This window comes from Bos grunniens, chromosome 12 (genome assembly GCF_055505025.1).
Source record: "Bos grunniens cultivar Pamir isolate PY7600 chromosome 12, Bosgru_T2T1.0, whole genome shotgun sequence".
In the NCBI taxonomy this organism is placed as follows: Eukaryota; Metazoa; Chordata; class Mammalia; order Artiodactyla; family Bovidae; genus Bos; species Bos grunniens.
The window spans coordinates 52,797,046-52,820,750 of record NC_141176.1 but is presented as its reverse complement, the minus strand read 5'-3'; the positions used below and the strand labels follow the sequence as shown (position 1 = coordinate 52,820,750).

General features: G+C 38.9%; 1 long non-coding RNA gene across 4 annotated transcripts in view; it reads right to left on the bottom strand.

The window, feature by feature from the left end:
* Positions 1 to 17,546, bottom strand: part of LOC147361772 (uncharacterized) — a 117,846-nt gene extending 100,300 nt beyond the window's left edge. For 2 of the 4 annotated variants that reach the window (XR_015138245.1, XR_015138246.1), the window contains exons 1-2: positions 17,409 to 17,546; positions 16,519 to 16,596 (exon numbers count right to left, since the gene is read on the bottom strand). This is a non-coding gene — a long non-coding RNA (uncharacterized LOC147361772). Of the gene's footprint in view, positions 1 to 16,518; positions 16,597 to 17,246; positions 17,386 to 17,408 lie in introns of those variants that run through there. The other 2 variants (XR_015138247.1, XR_015138248.1) reach the window with 1 other exon arrangement.
* Between the last annotated feature and the right edge of the window lie 6,159 nt (positions 17,547 to 23,705).

Genomic DNA, 23,705 nt, shown 5'->3' with positions numbered 1-23,705 from the left:
ACCCCTCAAGGTCGCCAGATTAACTTCACTCTTGACATAGCGCATTGCTGATACTTAAACAGAAAAAGAGAGTTTTAATAATATTTTATAAGTGCTTTTTATTTTTCTCTAAAATGGATTGAAATCTCCCTGTTATTTCAGTGTGTGTGTGTGTGTGTTTACTGGAAAAACTGAGCCTAGAAAGGTAACAGAGATTGAATAAGAAATAATTTCTTCATCCCCAAACTGTTCTCCATGATGCCTAAGCAACTTCTATCAAAACCAGTGAGTGAGATCAGGGAGGGCAAACAACCGACTGAATTTTCCTCTTCCATCCAGTCACCTGCTTCTGCTTAAAAAAGCTACCAGTGAATAGTATCAGTTATTTCATATGCAAAATGATACAAGCCTCAAGGTGTAATTTCAAAATTCCTTCTAAAGATAAGCCACAGGGCAACAAAATCTACAAATAATCTACCGCTAAAACAAGGCAACAATTACATTTTCTTCCATGTGACATCAGACAGAAATCACTCAAATTCAAAGTAAGACATTAGCTCTGTGAAGTAACCCGATTATCTTAATTGTATAAGCCAAATGTTCATCTATTGCATTACAGAAGCAAAGCGGTAGGACTGTTGCTACATGCTCATAGGTCAATATGCCAGCTCCTTGGAGATGTTGATGTGGAAATATAATAACTTCAAATCAGAAAGATTGCCCAGCCTTTTACTGGAGAAGAAAAAAAGGGATAATGCTTTGTACATATTTTCTCTACCATACCTGTTTAGTGCTTTAAATTTCATTCAAAATTTTCCATAAAATTTTATGTGTAGCACTCTATATATCCATAAAACTTAAAAAAAGTTTCAAGGTAATAATATACTAATGAGCTTTAAAGCTTCAAACAGCCAAAGGCATTTCCTATCACACACATGAATTTTTATCAACACTGTATTTGTTTTCATTGAAATGCTGGAAAAGCTGTTCTACTAAATTCTCCTTTTCAACATGCAATTTGCCTCTACTCATAACATGAGCTTTCCCTATTATGCTGCAAGAATCAAAGGTCCAATCTGGGAAAAGATTTCACAACATTTAAGCAGATGTTTAAACATCTGTTTCTGAGTAAACAAACAAAAAGTGAACAGGCTCATCAGGGAGATGCCCCATGTGAAAACTTAGTTTCCATCACATGACACTGCTTACTCTGTGGTGAGCAGACTGTTATGCACATTGGAAGGTGTGCCCAGGAGCCTGAAATAACTCAAAAAAGGTAAGACATGCCCTGGTCACAAACAGTGTTCATGAAGACTCTGCAGGGCAGCTGACAATGCTGGGAGTCAGAGCAGACTACAGGTGGGTTAAGTCTCGTGTTTATGAGCATAACTTAGTAAAAAGGAACTAGAAGATTTTAGTACAGGCTGATGGACAGGGAGGCCTGGTGTGCTGCGGTCCATGGGGTTGCAAAGAGTCGGATACGACTGAGCGACTGAACTGGACTGAGCGACTGAACTTAACTGAGCAGACTACATACAGCAAACATCAGGATCAAGCAGAGTGAAGGAAGGAGAGCTGGCTTCCCCGGAGACAGCCTGAGAGCTGCTTGCCAGCCCCTGAGGAGGAGGCTGATGTAATGGTGCATAACCTTCAGGTCACCGAGCGGCAGAAAACAGCCTAAGGGGCCCTTGGCAAAGATGATGTTGCTTTCATCTGGTCTCATGTGGAAACATGTAAGTGGGAAATCAGAACTGAGATGATTCCTCCTTAGGAACCAGACAACCTGGGTTTTGTTATCTGCTATAAGTGTGCTCTGGGTGTGCCTGTGTCCAAATCTTGGTCCTTGAAGGCCTCAGCGTGTGGCCTGTATGATGGATCATGGGACGTTTCACGGCTCTGGGGAAGAGCTCTGGACTGGCAGTTAGGGATGTAACTCAGATTGGTGGTCACCCGTGAGCCTGACCTGACCTCTCCACTCAAGTTCATCTTTCAGAGTCTCACCTCAGCCCTTCATTCTCAACCCCTTTGTCTCTGCATTGGGCCAGTGGCTCACATCCTTCCCAGGTCATTCAAGGTCTCCTAAATTATCCTCCTGCCTCCCTTCTCTCATCTTTTCATTCCATCTTTCAAGAATTATCTTTTCAAGGTTTCATTTGGCTTCTTAATACAAAAGTAATACAGGTAATACATGTTGATAACTGCTGCTACTGCTACTGCTAAGTCACTTCAGTCGTGTCTGACTGTGTGACCCCTTAGACGGCAGCCCACTAGGCTTCCCTGTCCCTGGGATTCTCCAGGCAAGAACACTGGAGTGGGTTGCCATTTCCTTCTCCAATGCAGGAAAGTGAAAAGTGAAAGTGAAGTCGCTCAGTCGTGTCCGACTCTAGTGACCCCATGGACTGCAGCCTACCAGACTCCTCCATCCATGGGATTTTCTAGGCAAGAGTACTGGAGTGGGGTGCCATTGCTTTCTCCAGTTGATAACTGAAGAGATGTTAAAGATAAAGAAAGAAAATCACTCATAATCCCACTTTTATCTTTTAATGGATATGAAATAAGTGAAATGCCTTCTCTTCTCTCCTTTCTCTTTAGCATCCAGCTCTGTAGCCACCATCGAGAGATCATTTTACATTCTTCCAGATTTTATCCTATGCTTATAAGAATATATATTTTTGTTGGTTTCCCCCAAATTAAAATAGAATTGGGTTATTAATATGGTTTGGCAATGTATTCTTTTTTTTTACTGACAATGAACATTTCTCCAAGTCAGTACATATGAACCTTTTCAATACAACTTTCTTTTTAATATAACTTTCTTTTTAATTGCTATATGAATTTCCTGTAATGAATATTCTGTATTGATTTAACCATTGTCTTATTAATTGAGAGTTCTCTGCCAACTTTTGACTAGTAAACAATGCAGTCAGCATCCATGGACATTTATTTTGTGTGTAATCAAGCTAGTATTTCTGTGGGATAGACCCCTAGAAGTGGAATTCCTAATGACATTTCTGGGTCAAAGGTCATGCATATTTTAATTTTGATAAATAATTTGTCTTACAAAAAGCTATACCCATATTCACTCCCATCAATACAATTATGAGAGTGCCCATTTTCCCTCACTAAAGGTACATGTTATCAATCTGTTGAAATGTTGCCAATCAAGTGGGTGATAAGGTATCTTGCTATTGTTTAATTTTCATTTGTTTAATAATTATTGAAATGGATCATTTTTTCATAAGTTTAATGGACATTTATACCCCTTCTTTCACTAACTTCCTGTTTGAGTTCTTTGTCAATTTTCTATTTGGCTGATTATCTTTTTTCAAATTTTTAGTATTGAATGTTAGTAAGATAATCTGGATCTTTTGTCTTTACATGTTTGTTGCATATATTTTTCTCTCAACCTCTCACTTATCCTTTACCCTTATTTTTTATCTTTTCAAATAAATCTTTAATACGTTGATTTTCTTTATAGTTTCTAGTTTTATTTCATACTGAGAAAGCCCTTCGCCATCCCACAATTATAAGCCTATGTTTCATTCATTTTCTTCTGGCATTCTTATAGTCTGGGTTTTTTTTTTTTTACTGCCTAGATCTTTAGTAATTTGGGATGTATTTTTGTGAAAGGCATGGTATAGAGATCTAACTACATTAACAAGTATCTTAACATCATTTGGAATAATTATTTTTCCTATTATTTCTGAAGTTCCACAGTTGCTATTACACTAAATTTCCAGATGTGTTAGTGGTTAATAAAGACAAAGTGTGTATGTGTGTGTGTGAGAGAGAGAGTATGTGTGTAGTTGCTACATCTATACACATGTTTTAATATCTGGTAGGCAAGTTTCCTATATTATAGACTTCATCCTAAAAGCTGCAATAGTGTTTATGCCCTACAGGACATAATAAATGAATTTAAAATACACAATAAATGAAATTATGCTCAAGAAACTCTGGTGCACTTATCAAAAATGATGCTATTCAAAAGCACACACACAATACTTTTTAATTCATCCTTTTAAAAAGTTGCAAAATATGTCACTTAATGTATAAATAATATTGCAGAAAGTATTCCTCTATGAAACATTATCTCACAGTCTAGTTGGGGAAAGAAAGCTTTTAAAAAGAGCAGACAATTTTCTGTCATCTCTTTAAGCTGAGAGTAAATTATTGCTACCACATTTTACAGTTCATGTCATGACATAGCTTCAATTAGGAAACCATTTATTCTGTCCAGTGAGACAGAAAAAATGGCTCGCAGTGGCAGTCCATTTTGCTACTGCCAGGTCTCTAGTCCAACAGAAATAACATTTTTTCACAGATGGGTAGTTCCCAAGGGACCAAGTCTCTGGAATCTTCCCTCAAAGTCTACGTTTTTTAAAGTCTTTGTTTCAACACAGAAAAAGACATTTTACACTAAACCTTATTCTTACCAGCACCAAAGCATAGAAAAGAAACTAAAAAAAAAAAAAAAAAAAGATTAATAACTTAGAGATCACATGCAGGGTATCATCAGTGAGGAGTTGCTAAAGGCATAAGGTACTAACAAACCCCACCGCTTCCTCAGCGCCACTGGATTTTCACTGTTGCTGAAACCACAGGCATTCTAAAAAGAGGGGTTGAGAGACATGCACGGGGACACGGTGGCAAAAAGACACCACACGAACATGTCTCCAATCCAGGAGAGCTCAGTTGCTCAGGGGTGCCTGACTCTTTGCAACCCCATGGACTGTAGCTCGCCAGGCTCCTCTGTCCGTGGGATTTTCTGGGCAAGAATACTGGAGTGGGTTGCCATTTCCTACTTCAGGGGATCTTCCCAACCCAGAGAGCAAACCCACATCTCTCACATCTCCTGCACTGGCAGGCAGATGATTTACCACTGCATCAACCAGAATGTACATCAACTATATTCTTCCCAACTCCTCCATTCCTTCACCGTTGCTTTGCAGTATAAACAGCTTGGCAAGGAGAATGAATGGAAATGCATACAAACCACTGAATTATTAATGTTCTTTGCACTGTGAAGCTAGGTGATAAAATCTTCCCTAAATTAGCTTAACACAAAGATGTGGATTTTGTCATCAGCTAGGCTGTCTTTCTGGCTGCTGAAGAACATTCAGGCAAAGGTCTTAGATATTGAAGTACAGTTTGAGAAAAGGTCTTCTGACACCTTGTTCTTAGAGAATGTAACATCAGCTTAAATCAGTGAATATCCTCCCCAACCCCCATAAAAAGACATAGATTAAGTGCTCCCAAGGAAGTATGGCATCTGTCTGCACACCTGAGTGTCTGCTCCTTCAAACTGATAGAGATAATTAAGCCAGAAATAATTTGCACCTTAAGTATATAATTATTCTTTATCTTAGCCAAGGATAAAAAAAAAAAAACTGAGATCATATCATTATTATTAAAAGTGCTTTCTTGTCCTTTAAAGATCATATTGGCTACCCTATTCTGTGCCCATCTATGTGTGGTTGTCTTAATTCTTTCACACTAGAGCCAGAACCATGCTTTACTTATTTTTATATTCCTTACATTGTCACCCAACCTTTTTCGGCATGAGGGACAGGTTTCAGAGAAGAAAATTTTTCCACGAACTGGCGTGTGGGGGCGATGGTTTTGGCATGATTCAAGAGCATTACTTTTATTGTGCACTTTATTTCTATGGCTTCCACTAATGGCCCAGATGGTTAAGAATCTGCCTGCAATGCAGGAGACCCAGGTTTGATCCCTGGGTTGGGAAGATCCCCTAGATAAGGAAATGGCTACCCATTTCAGTATTCTTGCTGAGAGAATTCCATGGACAGGGGAGCCTGGCAGGCTATACAGCCCATGGGGTGGCAAAGAGTTGGACAAGACTGAGCGACTAACACTTATTTCTACTATTACTACATCAGCTCTGCCCAGATCATCAGGCATTAGATACTGGAGTTTGGGAACACCTGCCTTATAGCATCGGAGAAGGCAATGGCACCCCACTCCAGTACTCTTGCCTGGAAAATCCCATGGATGGAGGAGCCTGGTAGGCTGCAGTCCATGGGGTCGAGAAGAGTCAGACACGACTGAGTGACTTCACTTTCACTTTTCACTTTCATGCATTGGAGAAGGAAATGGCAACCCACTCCAGTGTTCTTGCCTGGAGAATCCCAGGGACGGCGGAGCCTGATGGGTTGCTGTCTATGGGGTCGCACAGAGTCGGACAGGACTGAAGGGACTTAGCAGCAGCAGCAGCCTTATAGCATATTGCCTTGCACATGGCAGGTATTCAGTCAACTTATTCAGTGAATTACATGAAGCATCTCAAATATTCTCTAGAATGGTCTGATTTGGGTGGGCACCTGGTCCAATCTGTTTTATATGAAAAGCCAGTACTTTTTTGAAAACATAATACTATAAGGTTTAAAGATATAGTTATCAGGTACTTAAAAACCACTACACAGAAAGACATACAGTTTGCAGAAATAAATTGTGCATTAGTTAAGCCCCAGATTCTTTCAGATTAATAACAGCTCTGGTGTCACAAACCAAAAGAAGGAAACTCATATCTAACTGCTTAAACTCCTTGCTTGCTCCTCTACATATAAAAATGTCATAAATGTTTACTACACTAGATGAGTTCTTATATGTATTTCTTCATATACCCCTCAGAATTAAACAGGAAATAACACTTTAAACACCTCGAAGAAAGGAGACAAACTCCAGGTCAATCAATCTGATATGGATATTCGGGTGGCCCATCTTAGAACTACAGCCATATGAGCTTTGGTGTCCTGAACCAGTCTTTTGCCCTTCTCAGAGTACTAGCAAGAATTCCCAGGAAAGGGATTGAGAAGGCTGAGGAAGAATAGGGTTCCAGACAAGAGGCTGAGGTTAGAAGCATAATATGCATTCTGAAGGTGGTACGGGATTACAGCCATGGTAAGAATTTTGTCTTGGAACTGTGTCAAACACATGCTGGGGGAGACAGCTAATGGCTGAGGATGGTTCACAGATGGCTCATGGCACTCAGGTTATAGATCCCATCTCCAGGCATGTGTGATTCCAGCGATGTATTGTTGCCTTGGACAGGATGAGTTCAAAATCTGGGCAGGAGAGCAGGCTGGCATAGGGAAGATCCTCTGTATTGGTAGCTGAATGGGACCGGGACAGGCAGAAATGAACCAAAGCATTAGATTCACTAATGGACCAGTATTCTCGCCCCATGGTACCACTGATAGTCAGTGACCATCTTCTCAGAACAATCTAGTGTTGTGTGAAGAAGTTGAAACACAGTTACGCTGCTTTAAAAATATTTATTTTTAATAATTAAAGTCAACAATATCATCATCATCTTTTGAAGATAGTAGAAGTTAATGAGGAGAATAGGTGGAAAGAGAAAAATGTTGAAAAACATTTGCAAAACTGGTTTTATGCTTTTTTAATTACTAGCATAATACAATGGACACCAACTTTATAAACAAGAGTATGAATGGATATTAGTATTAACACTGCCCTTTGGGCCTATTTTATGAAATAAGCTTTTTGTGAGCTAATTTATTTAAACACATATATATCATTTTTTACATTCAATCCAGTAAATTATCTGAGGATAAAGAGGATCCATTTTTTATATTTTGCACTAAGTTTCCCTCCATCAATGATTATAACTGAATACCATGGATTGGGATCTGGAACAAGACCTCAACATTGGGAATCAAAAGTTAGTACCACGGTATGGAAATATATATACTACCATATATAAAATAGATATCCAGTGGGAATTTTCTGTATGACTCAGGATGCTGAAACAAGTGCTCTATGACAACCTAGAGGGGTGGGATGGGGTGGGAGGTGAGAGGGAGGTTCAAGAGGGAGGGGACATAATGTAACAGTTCAGTTCAGCCGCTTAGTCATGTCCAACTCTTTGTGACTCCATGCACTGCAGCATGCCAGGCCTCCCTGTCCATCACCAACTCCCAGAGTCTACTCAAACTCATGTCCATCGAGTCGGTGATGCCATCCAACCATCTAATCCTCTACCATCCCCTTCTATTCCCGCCTTCAATCTTTCCCAGCATCTGGGGCTTTTCAAACTAGTCAGTTCTTTGCATCGGGTGGCCAAAGTATTGGAGTTTCAGCTTCAATAATTCAATTCCTTCCAATGAATATTCAGGACGGATTTCCTTTAGGAGGGACTGGTTGGATCTTCTTGAAATCCAAGGGACTCTCTAGAGTCTTCTCCAACACCACAGTTCAAAAGCATCAATTCTTCAGTGCTCAGCTTTCTTTACAGTCCAACTCTCACATTCATACATGACTACTGGAAAAACCATAGCTTTGACTAGATGGACCTTTGTTGGCAAAGTAATGTCTCTGCTTTTTAATATGCTGTCTAGATTGGTCATAGCTTTCCTTTCAAGGAGCAAGCATCTTTTAATTTCATGGCTGCAGTCACCATCTGCAGTGATTTTGGAGCCCGAAATAATAAAGTCTGTCACTGTTTCCATTTTTTTCCTATCTATTTGTCATGAAGTGATGGGACCAGATGCCATTATCTTAGTTTTCTGAATGTTGAGCTTTAGGCCAACTTTTTCACTCTCCTCTTTCACTTTCATCAAGAGGCTCTTCAGTACTTCTTCACTTTCTGCCATACAGGTGGTGTCATCTGCATATCTGAGGTTAGTGATATTTCTCCCAGAAATCTTGATTCCAGCTTGTGCTTCATCCAGCCGTGCATTTTGCATGATGTACTCTGCAAATAAGTTAGATAAGCAGGATGACAATATACAGCCTTGACGTACTCCTTTTCCAATTTGGAACCAGTCTGTTGTTCCATGTCCAGTTCTAACTGCCGCTCCTTGAATTACACACAGATTTCTCAGGAGGCAGGTCAGGTGGTCTGGTATTCCCATCTCTCAGAATTTCCGACAGTTTGTTGTGATCCACACAGTTGAAAGCTTTGGCATAGTCAATAAAGCAGAAATAGATGTTTTTCTGGAACTCTCTTGCTTTTTCCATGATCCAATGGATGTTGGCAGTTTGCTCCCTGGTTCCTCTGCATTTTCTAAATCCAACTTGAACATCTGGAAGTTCATGGTTCATGTACTGTTGAAGACTGTCTTGGAGAATTTAGAGCTTTACTTTGCTAGCGTGTGAGATGAGTGCAATTGTGTGGTAATTTGAACTTTCCTTGACACTGCCTCTCTTTGGGATTGGAATGAAAAGTGACCTTTTCCAGTCCTATGGCCACTGCTGAGTTTTCCAAATTTGCTGGCATATTGAGTGCAGCACTTTCACAGCATTATCTATTAGGATTTGAAATAGCTCAACTAGAATTCCATCACATCCACTAGCTTTGTTTGTGTTGATGCTTCCTAAGGTCCACTTGACTTCGCATTCCAGGATGTCCAGCTCTAGGTGAGTAATCACGCCATTGTGGTTATCTGGATCATGAAGATCTTTTTTGTACAGTTCTTCTGTGTATTCTTGCCACCTCTTGTTAATATCTTCTGCTTCTGTTAGGTCCATACCATTTCTGTCCTTTATTGTGCCCATCTTTGCATGAAATGTTCCCTTGGTATCTCTAATTTTCTTGAAGAGATCTCTAGTCTTTCCCATTCTATTGTTTTCCTCTATTTCTTTGCACTGATCACTGAGGAAGGCTTTCTTATCTCTCCTTCATATTCTTTGGAATTCTGCATTCAAAAGGGTATATCTTTCCTTTTCTCCTTTGCCTTTCACTTCTCTTCTTTTCTCAGCTATTCATAAGGCCTCTTCAGACAACTATTTTGCCTTTTCGCATTTCTTTTTCTTAGGGATGGCCTTGGTCACTGCCTCCTGTACAATGTCCGAGCCTCTGTCCATACAGGCACTCTGTCTATCAGATCTAATCCCTTGAATCTATTTGTCACTTCCACTATATAATCATAAGGGATTTGATTTGGGTCATACCTGAATGGTCTAGTGGTTTTCCCTACTTTCTTCAATTTAAGTCTGAATTTGGCAATAAGGAGTCCATGATCTGAGCCACAGTCAGCTCCTGGTCTTGTTTTTGCTAACTGTATAGAGCTTCTCCATCTTTGGCTGCAAAGAATATAATCAATCTGATTTCAGTATTGACCATCTCATGATGTCCATGTGTAGAGTCTCTCCTGTGTTGTTGGAAGAGGGTGTTTGCTATGACCAGTGTGTTCTCTTGGCAAAACTCTGTTAGCATTCGCCCTGCTTCATTTTGTACTCCAAGGCCAAATTTGCCTGTTATTCCAGGTATCACTTGACTTCCTACTTTTGCATTCCAGTCCCCTATAATGAAAAGGACATCTTTTGGAGTGTTAGTTCTAGAAGGTCTTATAGGTCTTCATAGAACCATTCAACTTCAGCTTCTTCAGCATTACTATCAGGGCATAGACTTGGATTACTGTGATATTGAATGGTTTGTCTTGGAACAAACAGAGATCATTGTGTTGTTTTTGAAACTTCACCCAAGTAATCTCAAATACATAGGACATATGTATACCTATGACTGATTCATGTTGATGTGAGGCAGAAACCAACAATATTGAAAAGCAATTATCCTTTAATTAAAAATAAATTTTTAAGAAGTTAGAATCATGGTAAAACACTCTAGATTAAGACCAATGACTTGAATCAGGATATCCATCCAAATGAAGAGAGTAATAGTGTGTGGAGAGGCAAAATGGCTAGCAGTAAATAGCTAAGAGGGCAAAAGCAGATTGAAAGAAAGTGAAAGTGAAGCCGCTGAGTCGTATTTGGGTCTTTGTGACCCCATGGAATGTAGCCTGCCACGTTCCTCTGTCCATGGGATTTTCCAGGCAAGAATACTGGAGTAGGTTGCCATTTCCTTATCCAGGGGATCTTCCCAACCCAAGGATCAAACCCAGGTCTCCCACATTGCAGGCAGACTCCTTACCATCTGAGCCACCAGGGAAGTCCCTAAAGGTAGATTAAGAGCCTCCAGTGGGGTAAAAGTCCTAATAAGGATTCCACATCAAAATGCCAGGACAAAAATGTCAGAGTTAAATTGAGATGGTCTTTGGGTTCTTATTCATTACAGAGAATTCTAAGGTTTTGGGTTCGTAAGCAAGACATGGATGAGAAACAGATGCAGGACAACAGATTACCATTCCCCTGATCAGATACAGACTAGTTGGTCAGCCCCAAAGTAATCTAAATCACACACACACACACAGAAAAAACCTATATCCAAAGCATTTCATGAAATCATATTAGAAAAGCTTTCAATGAAACCTTATCAGTACTTAACAATCTTAGCTGCCACCACTCTCCAGCATGAGCCCACAAAATGGATTACTCATGTCTCCCAAACACACCTTGTGCCTTCCTACCTATATATCTTTTGTGGCTATTCCCTCAACCAAATAAAAGCCTCTATCATACCCCCATTTACCCAAGCTGTCACCATACAATAAGACCAGTTCAAATCCCACACCTCTCATGCGGTCCTTTTCATGTATCCCACTATGAAATGATTTCTCACTATTCTGAACTCTTGGGTCATTCACTGGACCCTTCACATGTACCACCCTGCATTATTCATTTTATTTTCCTATTCCAATAATTAACTGCATTGCTAGTTCTTTGAGAAGACAATGATTGTATCTTATCACCTCTGGATCCCTATTCTACATTAAAATACTCAATAAAGATTTATTGAGCTGAACTTGGAGTTAGAGGCCTTGTCTTAGAGTGTAGATCTTTCCAGTACCAGCAGCCCCAGCATATACCATGCTATAAAACTAAACAACTCAAAAATGTACCCAGTACTGGCTCTGGTTGGTTAAAATAGAAATACATGCTCAACTTTCTCTCTCTTTCTCTCCCTTTCTCTTTCTCTTTTTTGCCAGTACATTTCATCTTTCCTAACGCAGCATCATATTGCTAGAAACTGAAATCTCTCTACCAAATGGAATTAGACCAAAACTACAAAACTACAGAGGACAAAATACAAATCACATTGCAGTGATATTATTTCCTTATTGCCCAAATCATACATAATTATTAAAGAAAAATTTGAAAATAGAGAAACACAAAAGAAAAATAATTATTTTTCAAAACCTTTATAATCCTCCCACCCAGAGATAGGCACTATTAATTTTCTGGTGCCTAATCTTTCCTTAGCAAAAGCACCTTATGCTGCATATCTGCCTAGGTCATTCTAAATGAAATTACCCTACCCACATCTTCTATCATATGAAACTTACCACAGCAGCCCCTCACCCCAGCTGCTGGTATATATCTCCCCAAAGGAACAGATTGTCCAGTGATAAACATAGACCAACAAAATAAGCCACACAACAGGCTCTATCTTGTGAATTTAAGTTGTGTACATGAGATATTAAATTGTCTTCTACAGTTTTAAAATTGCTATCCTCAGATAACAGTTAATCATTAAAAGTGTACCTACTGAAATGGTGGTTATGAAATGGACACAAAATAAATCCACTGAGGGGAAAAAAAATAAATCCACTGAAATGATGATTTCTATAAACTCACAAATTAAACAAATACTCACTAAGCTATGCCCAGACTCATACAATTATATTATACAATTACAGCATTTTATTACTTGTGGAATGAGTGCAATTTATTTTCTCCTTAATAAGTAAATGACAGTAACACGACAAACCAAGTGATGTGACTAACTTATTTTCTCATTAGGTTTAGATTTATTAAATAAAGTGGTCAGAGTATTATTTCTCTTGAGAAACTCTCTGTAGCTATACTTAACCCAAAGTCTGTAATAGTTTGCTGTGGTCTTTTCCTCTTTCTTGAAAGAGGAGATATTCCACCTAGATAAAATAATCACATATGAAAACTTTGATATTTTTAGTATAGTCTGAGTTTAAATCACCTTTAAAAAATGTTCATTGGTGCATGTATATATTAATAGCTCTGGGTACCATTTTTAACAATATTGACAGTGACTTCTCCTGAAACTGAGTTACACTTCCTGTTTGATAAACAAACTATTTGATTACTTTCATTTGAAATGTTCTTGCATATTTTAGTAAAGTGTGACCCACAATTTCATTCTAGACTACCACAATAGCCAAAATGTATGTATTATCACTATATGTGAGAATCTAATAGATACACGAATACATTGTAGATACACTAATCTATAATGTATATATTATCACTACAAGCAAAAATGTGTAACCATATTCTGTGGTTATACATTCACACAGAATATGGATATGTTTTCCTTTCTCAGAGCCCTTAGGGTAGTCTTGTTATGGTTTCCAGTTAAAAATACCATAGTGGACTTCCCTGGTGGTACAGTGGGTAAGAATCCACCTGCCAGTGTAGGGAACATTGGTTCAACTCCTGGTCTGGGAACATTTCCCAGTTGTGGTGAACCACAGCTACTGAGCCCATGCACCTTAGAGCCTGTGCTCCACAAAAAAGCGTAGCCCCAGCCGGCCACAACTAGAGAAAAGCCCACGGGCAGCAATAAAGACCCAACATAGCAGAAAAAAAAAAAAAGCAGTAGAAATGTTTCATAATGAGTGTATACTGATCATGAGAAAGGAGGGGCACATAACAATCGCATTTTCTTTTCAAAATATAAAGAACCCAAGACTTCTCCCAAGATTTTCTGACAGACTTTGCAGAGGTAGTTCTCTTTATATAATCCTGAGGAAAAAAGGATGGTTTAAAAATATCAAATTCCAAGAAAAAGTCAAACAGGTTTTCTACTCACACTCACCCCATAGTTCTAAAAATGATAGAAAGAGAACCCCCAAAGTTATCTAATTTAAGTTACTTCTAACATAATTTAAGTTTGGATACAGTAGATCAGATTTATTTATGTTAACCACATGGGACTGAAAAATAAACAGGTTGCACAAATATCATTTTAGCTTTAAATAAACCAAGAAAAAGGATTTTTAAATAAGCTAGCAGAAAAAACATGGAAGAGACTGGGTTTTGAAGAATCTCCAGTGGAACTCAATTAATTAAGTAGGAGGAGTCCTAACAGTGGGGTACTAGAGCTGGTTAAGGCTGGCTTGCAACAGCCAATTGTTCAATTTTCAGAAATTTTGCAAGACAATTGTTAAAGATAGTTCATGTTAAAAATTACATAAACATAATTAAATATATTAAACTGAAAGGTAGTAAATATTCAAAACTCATCACTTCCTAATTATTTTACTAAATTTTAGTGTCATCCAGGCTCTGGAGATTATTTTTGCCTATTATACGTGTGTGGTAGAAGTACTGTACAAGTGTGAGCTACTGTACATCTCTTCCTAACTCCATGTTCAGTGATTATATTGGTAGTTTAAAATGTCATGACAGGAATTTCTGCACTGTGAAAAATCAGCAAGTGGTACAAATTAGGGCTTTTTTTACTTTGAAGACAACCAGTTGTTAGACATTTGTCAGCACCCTAGTGAATACTGGTCTCAGTTTTGGTTTCAGAAAGACAAATTCTGACCAGTTTCTGGCTTTGCAAAAGAGCGAGGTGCTTTTTAACCTTGTTGGAAGACAGTTTTCCATGAGTCTCTCATGATTCTACACCTCTTGTGAAGCAAGTCACTGTCATTTATTCTGAACTATCTTTTCAAGGACTTTGGCATGGCAAACAGCCTTGAAGGTTATAGGCATGCTTGTTGCCCATTATTAAAAAAAAAAAAAGAAATTCATGTTCCCTAAGCTTAGGGTTCCTCTCCTATAACTCAAGCCACTTCCATGAACGCATCCATCTGAGCCTTCCTGTACCACCTCTGTGGAGTTTGGAGGCAAAAGAAACCAAGACAAGTATTTGTGCCCATATATTTTTGTTACTCTCAGGCCCAGGAGTGTCATGTCTTCCACCAGCCTCCATCAAAGCATGGCCAGCTTATCTGTTAGCTGGAAGAAAGGTTGAAACCTTGGGCCCTTTGTAGTTCTTGACAATTCTTTCTGAAAGAGTAATTTAATAGTTTAGCATAGCCTATGATTAGGCTACAAAGGTCCAGAAAGGTTTTTTTTTCCCCTTCTTAATGTTTCAACACATTAATTTTCTTAGATGCAGTTCCAAAGATTTTAGTTACTAAATACTTTTCTAGACCCTCATGTACTTTCCAGAATCTTCATATTGTCTCAGTTCCAGACTAGGTCCCTTCCATTTCTCTTCCATGACACAGCCAAAAAAAAGTTTATGTTCTAGAGAATGCCAGAAAAAATAAGAGGAAAAATACCATTTACAGACCCGAGAGAGTTTTAGAATTAATTAGCACTTAGAAATCACAGCAAAGTTTTTATCATTTAAAAATAGTCAAAAATAGTGGAAAATAATTATTGTGCCAAATCAGAGGACTTTTTAATAAAGATATGTTGATTAGTAGTTGATTTTATCATCTTTTTTCTTTCACCTCATTAAACTGGACTGAAAATTAAAATAAAAGTATTTTAAATTAACTTAATCAAAATATGTTGCCCATATTTTACCACAGAACGTGAATTAACGTACACTAGAGGTGGAGGAGTGCTTGGCAGTATTCTTGCCTAGAGAATCCTATGGACAGAGGAGTCTGGCAGGCTACAGTCCATAGGGTCGCAAAGAGTTGGACACGACTGAAGCAACTTAGCATACATACACACACTAGTAACAGCCCATAGTTCTTCTGATTTTATCCCCCAACCACAATTTTTGGACCTCCAAACTCACTCAAAATCCCTCTGGTTTTACCTGGTAATTCCTAGGAGCAGATCCGTTCTGCCTCCACTAGCACAGAGACTTGGCATCTGCCAAATGAAGCAATCATGATGCTAAATTCTCATGTCGCTAAATGTGGCAAGCTCTCTGGAAACTTATATGTGCCAAAGCCATGCTGTATTCCCTTCAGAAAAAGAAGAGTGAATTGCTCCCTTTTTGACTTTGTGCCTAGAGACCAAAGTAGAGTGGTTAGTGTCCTCGTGTCTTAGAGAGAGGTGGTGGACACTTGTATCCTTAATTCCTATTTTCTATAAGACCTGTGTAGTGCTGGATCAGGGACATTGGCTGAGAGTCTGACAAGGTGCTATATGTAAAAGCAAGGCTCCCTTGAATGCCTGGGGCATCTATTAAACCAAACCTTCTCAGCCTGACTTTTCCTTCTTACGCTTGAGTTCTTTTCCAGGAAGCTTCATTTATTCATGCAAATAGATCTCTTGCAGGCCCACTCACCCAGCCAGCCAGACATGCTTGACTCCTAGCAGGAAAAACAGCTTACACTCCAATGTTGCCCCTAGTGTGCTCAAAAACAACTGTAAAAGCTGGCAGCCATCCTTAATATATCCACTGTGAGATAAAAGGCTAACAATGGTCAGCTGTATCAAGAATGTGGAAGGTAAAATGAGTTATTTACAACCATTTAGGAAAATCTCATTGTTTCTATTATTTGGAACATAAGAGCAAGGAATATTTATCTATTTATAGACATGCTCTTAAGAGATAGACTCACAAGATGATTGTTATATAAAATGAAAAACAAACAAACAAACAAAAAACCCCTATAGCAAATATAATAGTCATGAAAGACAGAATACCTTTTCCCAAAGATCATGATCAAGTCAAGGGTGTCCACTCTTCAGACTTCTATTCAACGTTAAATAGGGGGTTTTAGCCTGTGAAAAAGGGCAAGAAAAAGAAATTAACTCCTTTTTACTGGAAGAGAGAATCTGTCTTCACTCAGAGAAGACATACTTAATTATTTATGTAGAAAATCCTATGGAATCTACAGAAAAATGCTACTAAAACAAACAGGCAAGTTTGACAAAGTTGTAAAATAGCTTGACACAGGAATATCAATTTTATTTCTGTATACCAGCAATAATCAGAAATTAAAATTGGAAAGAGAATACCATTCACAAGAACATAAAATATGAAAATACTTAGGGATAATTCTGACAAAAGATAGGCATGACATGTTGAAAACTACTAAATGTAGCTCAGAGAAATTAAGGAAGATCTAAACAAATTGATAGATACACCAAGTTCATAGGTTGAAAACTAATGTTGTTAATGTGTCTGTTTTCACAGCAGAATAAGAATATTGGAGCCTGAGAGAAAAAGATGGCTGAGGAGTAGGTCGACTTGGAATACATCTCTCTCCACAGATACATCAGGAATACACCTTCAGACACAGAAGTGCATGCAGAACACCAGCTGAGAGCAGAGGAAGTACCTGACCAGAGGAAAAGAATATACAGAACCACATAAAACTCAGCAGGACAAAAGAACTAGGGAGGAAAACAGAGTGTTAATAGGACTGAACCTGCCCTCAGTGGATGGGGGAACTGAAGCAGGGGTCCGATCTCCACATCCAGGCAACTGTCTGAGTCAGAGGAGAAACATTTAAGGTGGAGAGTGAAACAGCTGATCTGTGGCAGCCTAAACGGAATGAGAATCAGACAGCCCTTGCCGCAGCCATGCATACCCCAGACAGGAATATTGGCCCCTTGGAAGGTGCAGCGGCTGGCAGCTGGAGTTTAGGGATTATGGAGCAATTGCAGGGAGAGGGCTGCTGTTGAGTGTGGAGAGACAGATTGAGAGGATATGAGGGAGGAGATCGTGGTGGGAAATGCAGGTGGAGAAAAGGCAGGCAGTCATGCAAGCAAGGCGATACTGTTGAGTCACATATATGGGGTGGAGTCATCGCCACAGCCCTTTTCTCCCCACACGCCAGCATCGGCAGTTGAACAACAGAGAGGCTGGCCAATCAAACACCTGACGCACTGAACTACAGAGTAGGACCCCAACCCAGAATGCTCCTTTCAGTGACTGATGTGCAGATCTACACAGTTGAACCCCAGCCAGGGGGCCCCTCTATATGCCTGACTCCCAAAACAACAGAGAAGGACCCCAGGCATGGGACTCTCTAAGTGCCTGAACGGGCAGAGATACAGAGAAAGACTGGCCAAAGAGGGCTTCTGATTCCCAGCTACAAGAAGCTTGAAAAAGGACTCTGACAGGGCCATAACTCCTGTGGCAGAGGCAGTCTGTGTCCCTGAACACTTGGCTCTGCCAGGGCCCCTGCCAGCCAAGCAGCTAGCTGCACCACCTTCACACTCAACTCTCATTGGGGCAGAGCTGCCACAGACAAAAAACTTCTTGCCTATGTGCGCAGGGTCACTTCGTTCGTGTCTGACTCTTAGCGACCCTGTAGACTGTGGCCTGCCAGGCTTCTCTGTCAGGGAGCAGGGTTCTCTGGGCAAGAATACTGGAGTGTATTGTTCAATAAGCTTCTAGAACACTATATTTCCTGCTGCCCTAGCTGCCAACCCCCCTAAGTACCTGGTGCTGCCAGAACCCCTGCAACGCAAGTAGCTGTACCACCTCCACACCTGGCCCTCACAGGGGAAAAACCAAGTCCTCCATGGCAACCTGAGGAGCTAAATCCCAGTGGACAACCCACATGCAGGGTTGGAAATAAAACCACCAGAGGTGGAAATAAAACCACATTTGAAACACAGGAGCGGTGTGGCTAAGGAAGAAGACCCAAAACCTTCCCACCAGCTTTACAAGCTGCAGATTAAATCCACATGATCAACTAGGCAGACTCTGTGTCTATGGAATATATAAAAGGCCATTGAGAGCTCCTATAAAAGAAAATGCGCTAGTTCTGATAGCTGTGGACATTGGAGGCAAGAACATACAGGAGTAAGACCAGATTAGAATTTGAGCTGCCCTCACAGCAGATACAGAGATCAGCACAGTGTTGGAAGGCATCCTAGGGAGGTGAGGTGGACTGTGACTCCCAGAGAGGGAGAGGACTCTGACAGCAGTGACTCAAGAAAAACATTTATTATTCTTATGATTTGACTTCTCCTATGTATTCTTTTGGATTTCTTTTTCTTTTTCTCTTATTTCCTCTTCTACTGTAGTTGTTGATTTTATTGGCACTAAGAAATCCAGTTCCGCTTTTGAGCTTTTTTTTTTTTCTTCTCAGTCACATTTTTTATTGTTATTATAAACCTCTACGCTGGGCTTTTGCAATTCTTTTTTTTTTAATATAAATATATTTATTTTAATTGGAGCTTAATTACTTTACAATATTGTATTGGTTTTGCCATACATCAACAGGAATCCGCCACAGGTATACACGTGTTCCCCATCCCGAAACCCCATCCCTCCTCCCTCCCCATACCATCCCTCTGGCACATCCCAGTGCACCAGCCCCAAGCAACCTAAATCATGCATCGAACTTGGACTGGTGATTCATTTCATATATGATATTATACATGTTTCAATGTCATTCTCCCAAATCATCCCACCCTCTCCCTCTCCCACAGAGTCCAAAAGACTGTTCTATACATCTGTGTCTCTTTTGCTGTCTCACATACAGGGTTATCCTTACCATCTTTCTAAATTCCATATATATGTGTTAGTATACTGTATTGGTGTTTTTCTTTCTGGCTTACTTCACTCTGTATAATAGGCTCCAGTTTCATCCACCTCATTAGAACTGATTCAAATGTATTCTTTTTAATGGCTGAGTAATACTCCATTGTGTATATGTACCACAGCTTTCTTACCCATTCATCTGCTGATGGACATCTAGGTTGCTTCCATGTCCTGGCTATTATAAACAGTGCTGCAATGAACATTGGGGTACACATGTCTCTTTCAATTCTGGTTTCCTCGGTGTGTATGCCCAGCAGTGGGATTGCTGGGTTGTATGGCAGTCCTATTTCCAGTTTTTTAAGGACTCTCCACACTCTTCCCCATAGTGGCTGTACTAGTTTGCATTCCCACCAACAGTGTAAGAGTTTTCTCCACATCTTCCCCAGCATTTCTTGCTTGTAGACTTTTGGATCGCAGCCTTTCTGACTGGTGTGAAATGGTACCTCATAATGGTTTTGATTTGCATTTCTCTGATAATGAGTGATGTTGAGCATCTTTTCATGTGTTTGTTAGCCATCTGTATGTCTTCTTTGGAGAAATGTCTGTTTAGTTCTTTGGCCCATTTTTTGATTGGGTCGTTTATTTTTCTGAAATTGAGCTGCAGGACTTGCTTGTATATCTTTGAGATTAGTTGTTTGTCAGTTGCTTCATTTGCTATTATTTTCTCCCATTCTTAAGGTTGTCTTTTCACCTTGCTTATAGTTTCCTTTGTTGTGCAGAAGCTTTTAATTTTAATTAAGTCCCATTTGTTTATTTTTGCTTTTATTTCCAATATTCTGAGAGGTGGGTCATAAAGGATACTGCTGTGATTTATGTCAGAGAGTGTTTTGCCTATGTTCTCCTCTAGCAGTTTTATAGTTTCTGGTCTTACGTTTAGATCTTTAATCCACTTTGAGCTTATTTTGGTGTATGGCGTTAGAAAGTGTTCTAGTTTCATTTTTTTGCAAGTGGTTGACCAGTTTTCCCAGCACCACTTGTTAAAGAGATTGTCTTTTCTCCATTGTATATTTTTGCCTCCTTTGTCAAAGATAAGGTGTCCATAGGTGCATGGATTTTTCTCTGGGCTTTCTATTCTGTTCCATTGATCTATATTTCTGTCTTTGTGCCAGTACCATACTGCCTTGATGACTGTGGCTTTGTAGGAGAGCCTGAGGTCAAGCAGGTTGATTCCTTCAGTTCCATTCTTCTTTCTCAAGATTGCTTTGGCTATTCGAGGTTTTTTGTATTTCCATACAAATTGTGAAATTATTTGTTCTAGCTCTGTGAAGAATACCGTTGGTAGCTTGATAGGGATTGCATTGAATCTATAGATTGCTTTGGGTAGTATACTCATTTTCACTATATTCATTCTTCCAATCCATGAACATGGTATATTTCTCCATCTATTAGTGTCCTCTTTGATTTCTTTCACTAGTGTTTTATAGTTTTCTATACATAGGTCTTTAGTTTCTTTAGGTAAATACATTCCTAAGTATTTTTTTCTTTTCGTTGCAATGGTTAATGGAATTGTTTCCTTAATTTCTCTTTCTATTTTCTCATTATTAGTGTGTAGGAATGCAAGGGATTTCTGTGTGTTGATTTTATATCCTGCACCTTTACTATATTCATTGATTAGCTCTAGTAATTTTCTGGTGGAGTCTTTTGGGTTTTCTATGTAGAGGATCATGTCATCTGCAAACAGTGAGAGTTTTATTTCTTCTTTTCCAATTTGGATTCCTTTTATTTCTTTTTCTGCTCTGATTGCTGTGGCCAAAACTTCCAAAACTATGTTGAATAGTAGTGGTGAAAGTGGGCACCCTTGTCTTGTTCCTGACTTTAGGGGAAATACTTTCAATTTTTCACCATTGAGGATAATGTTTGCTGTGGGTTTGTCATATATAGCTTTTATTATGTTGAGGTATGTTCCTTCTATTCCTGCTTTCTGGAGAGTTTTTATCATAAATGGATGTTGAATTTTGTCAAAGGTTATCTCTGTATCTATTGAGATAATCATATGGTTTTTATTTTTCAATTTGTTAATGTGGTGTATTACATTGATTGATTTGCAGATATTGAAGAATCCTTGCATCCCTGGGATAAAGCCCACTTGGTCATGGTGTATGATCTTTTTAATGTGTTGGATTCTGATTGCTAGAATTTTGTTAAGGATTTTTGCATCTATTTTCATCAGTGTTATTGGCCTGTAGTTTTCTTTTTTTGTGGCATCTTTGTCAGGTTTTGGTATTAGGGTGATGGTGGCCTCATAGAATGAGTTTGGAAGTTTACCTTCCTCTGCAATTTTCTGGAAGAGTTTGAGTAGGATAGGTGTTAGCTCTTCTCTAACTTTTTGGTAGAATTCAGCTGTGAAGCCGTCTGGACCTGGGCTTTTGTTTGCTGGAAGATTTCTGATTACAGTTTCAATTTCTCTGCTTGTGATGGGTCTGTTAAGATTTTCTATTTCTTCCTGGTTCAGTTTTGGAAAGTTGTGCTTTTCTAAGAATTTGTCCATTTCTTCCACGTTATCTATTTTATTGGCATATAATTGTTGATAGTAGTCTCTTATGATCCTTTGTATTTCTGTGTTGTCTGTTGTGATCTCTCCATTTTCATTTCTTATTTTATTGATTTGATTTTTCTCCCTTTGTTTCTTGATGAGTCTGGCTAATGGTTTGTCAGTTTTATTTATCCTTTCAAAGAACCAGCTTTTAGCTTTGTTGATTTTCGCTATGGTCTCTTTTGTTTCTTTTGCATTTATTTCTGCCCTAATTTTTAAGATTTCTTTCCTTCTACTAACCCTGGGGTTCTTCATTTCTTCCTTTTTTAGTTGCTTTAGGTGTAGAATTAGGTTATTTATTTGACTTTTTTTCTTGTTTCTTGAGGTATGCCTGTATTGCTATGAACTTTCCCCTTAGGACTGCTTTTACAGTGTCCCACAGGTTTGGGGTTGTTGTGTTTTCATTTTCATTCATTTCTATGCAAATTTTGATTTCTTTTTTGATTTCTTCTGTGATTTGTTGGTTATTCAGCAGCGTGTTGTTCAGCCTCCATATGTTGGAATTTTTAATAGTTTTTCTCCTGTAATTGAGATCTAATCTTACTGCATTGTGGTCAGAAAAGATGCTTGGAATCATTTCAATTTTTTTGAATTTACCAAGGCTGGATTTATAGCCCAGGATGTGATCTATCCTGGAGAAGGTTCTGTGTGCGCTTGAGAAAAAGGTGAAATTCATTGTTTTGGGGTGAAATGTCCTATAGATATCAATTAGGTCTAAGTGATCTATTGTATCATTTTAAATTTGTGTTTCCTTGTTAATTTTCTGTTTAGTTGATCTATCCATAGGTGTGAGTGAGGTATTAAAGTCTCCCACTATTATTGTGTTATTGTTAATTTCCCCTTTCATACTTGTTAGCATTTGTCTTACATATTGAGGTGCTCCTATGTTGGGTGCATATATATTTATAATTGTTATATCTTCTTCTTGGATTGATCCTTTGATCATTATGTAGTGTCCTTCTTTGTCTCTTTTCACAGCCTTTGTTTTAAAGTCTATTTTATCTAATATGAGTATTGTTACTCCTGCTTTCTTTTGGTCTCTATTTGCATGGAATATCTTTTTCCAGCCCTTCACTTTCAATCTGTATATGTCCCCTGTTTTGAGGTGGGTCTCTTATAGACAACATATATAGGGGTCTTGTTTTTGTATCCATTCAGCCAGTCTTTGTCTTTTGGTTGGGGCTTTCAACCCATTTATGTTTAAGGTAATTATTGATAAGTATGATCCCGTTGCCATTTACTTTATTGTTTTGGGTTCAAGTTTATACACCCTTTTTGTGTTTCCTGTCTAGAGAATCTCCTTTAGCATTTGTTGGAGAGCTGGTTTGGTGGTGAAGAATTCTCTCAGCTTTTGCTTGTCTGTAAAGCTTTTGATTTCTCCTTCATATTTGAATGAGATCCTTGCTGGGTACAGTAATCTGGGCTGTAGGTTATTTTCATTCATCACTTTAAGCATGTCCTGCCATTCCCTCCTGGCCTGAAGAGTTTCTATTGAAAGATCAGCTGTTATCCTTTTGGGAATCCCCTTGTGTGTTATTTGTTGTTTTTCCCTTGCTGCTTTAAATATTTGTTGTGTTTGATCTTTGTTAATTTGATTAATATGTGTCTTGGGTGTTTTGCCTTGGGTTTATCCTGTTTGGGACTCTCTGGGTTTCTTGGACATGGGTGATTATTTCTTTCCCCATTTTAGGGAAGTTTTCAATGATTATCTCCTCAAGTATTTTCTCATGGTTTTTCTTTTTGTCTTCTTGTGGGACTCCTATGATTTGAATGTTGGGGCGTTTAACACTGTCCTGG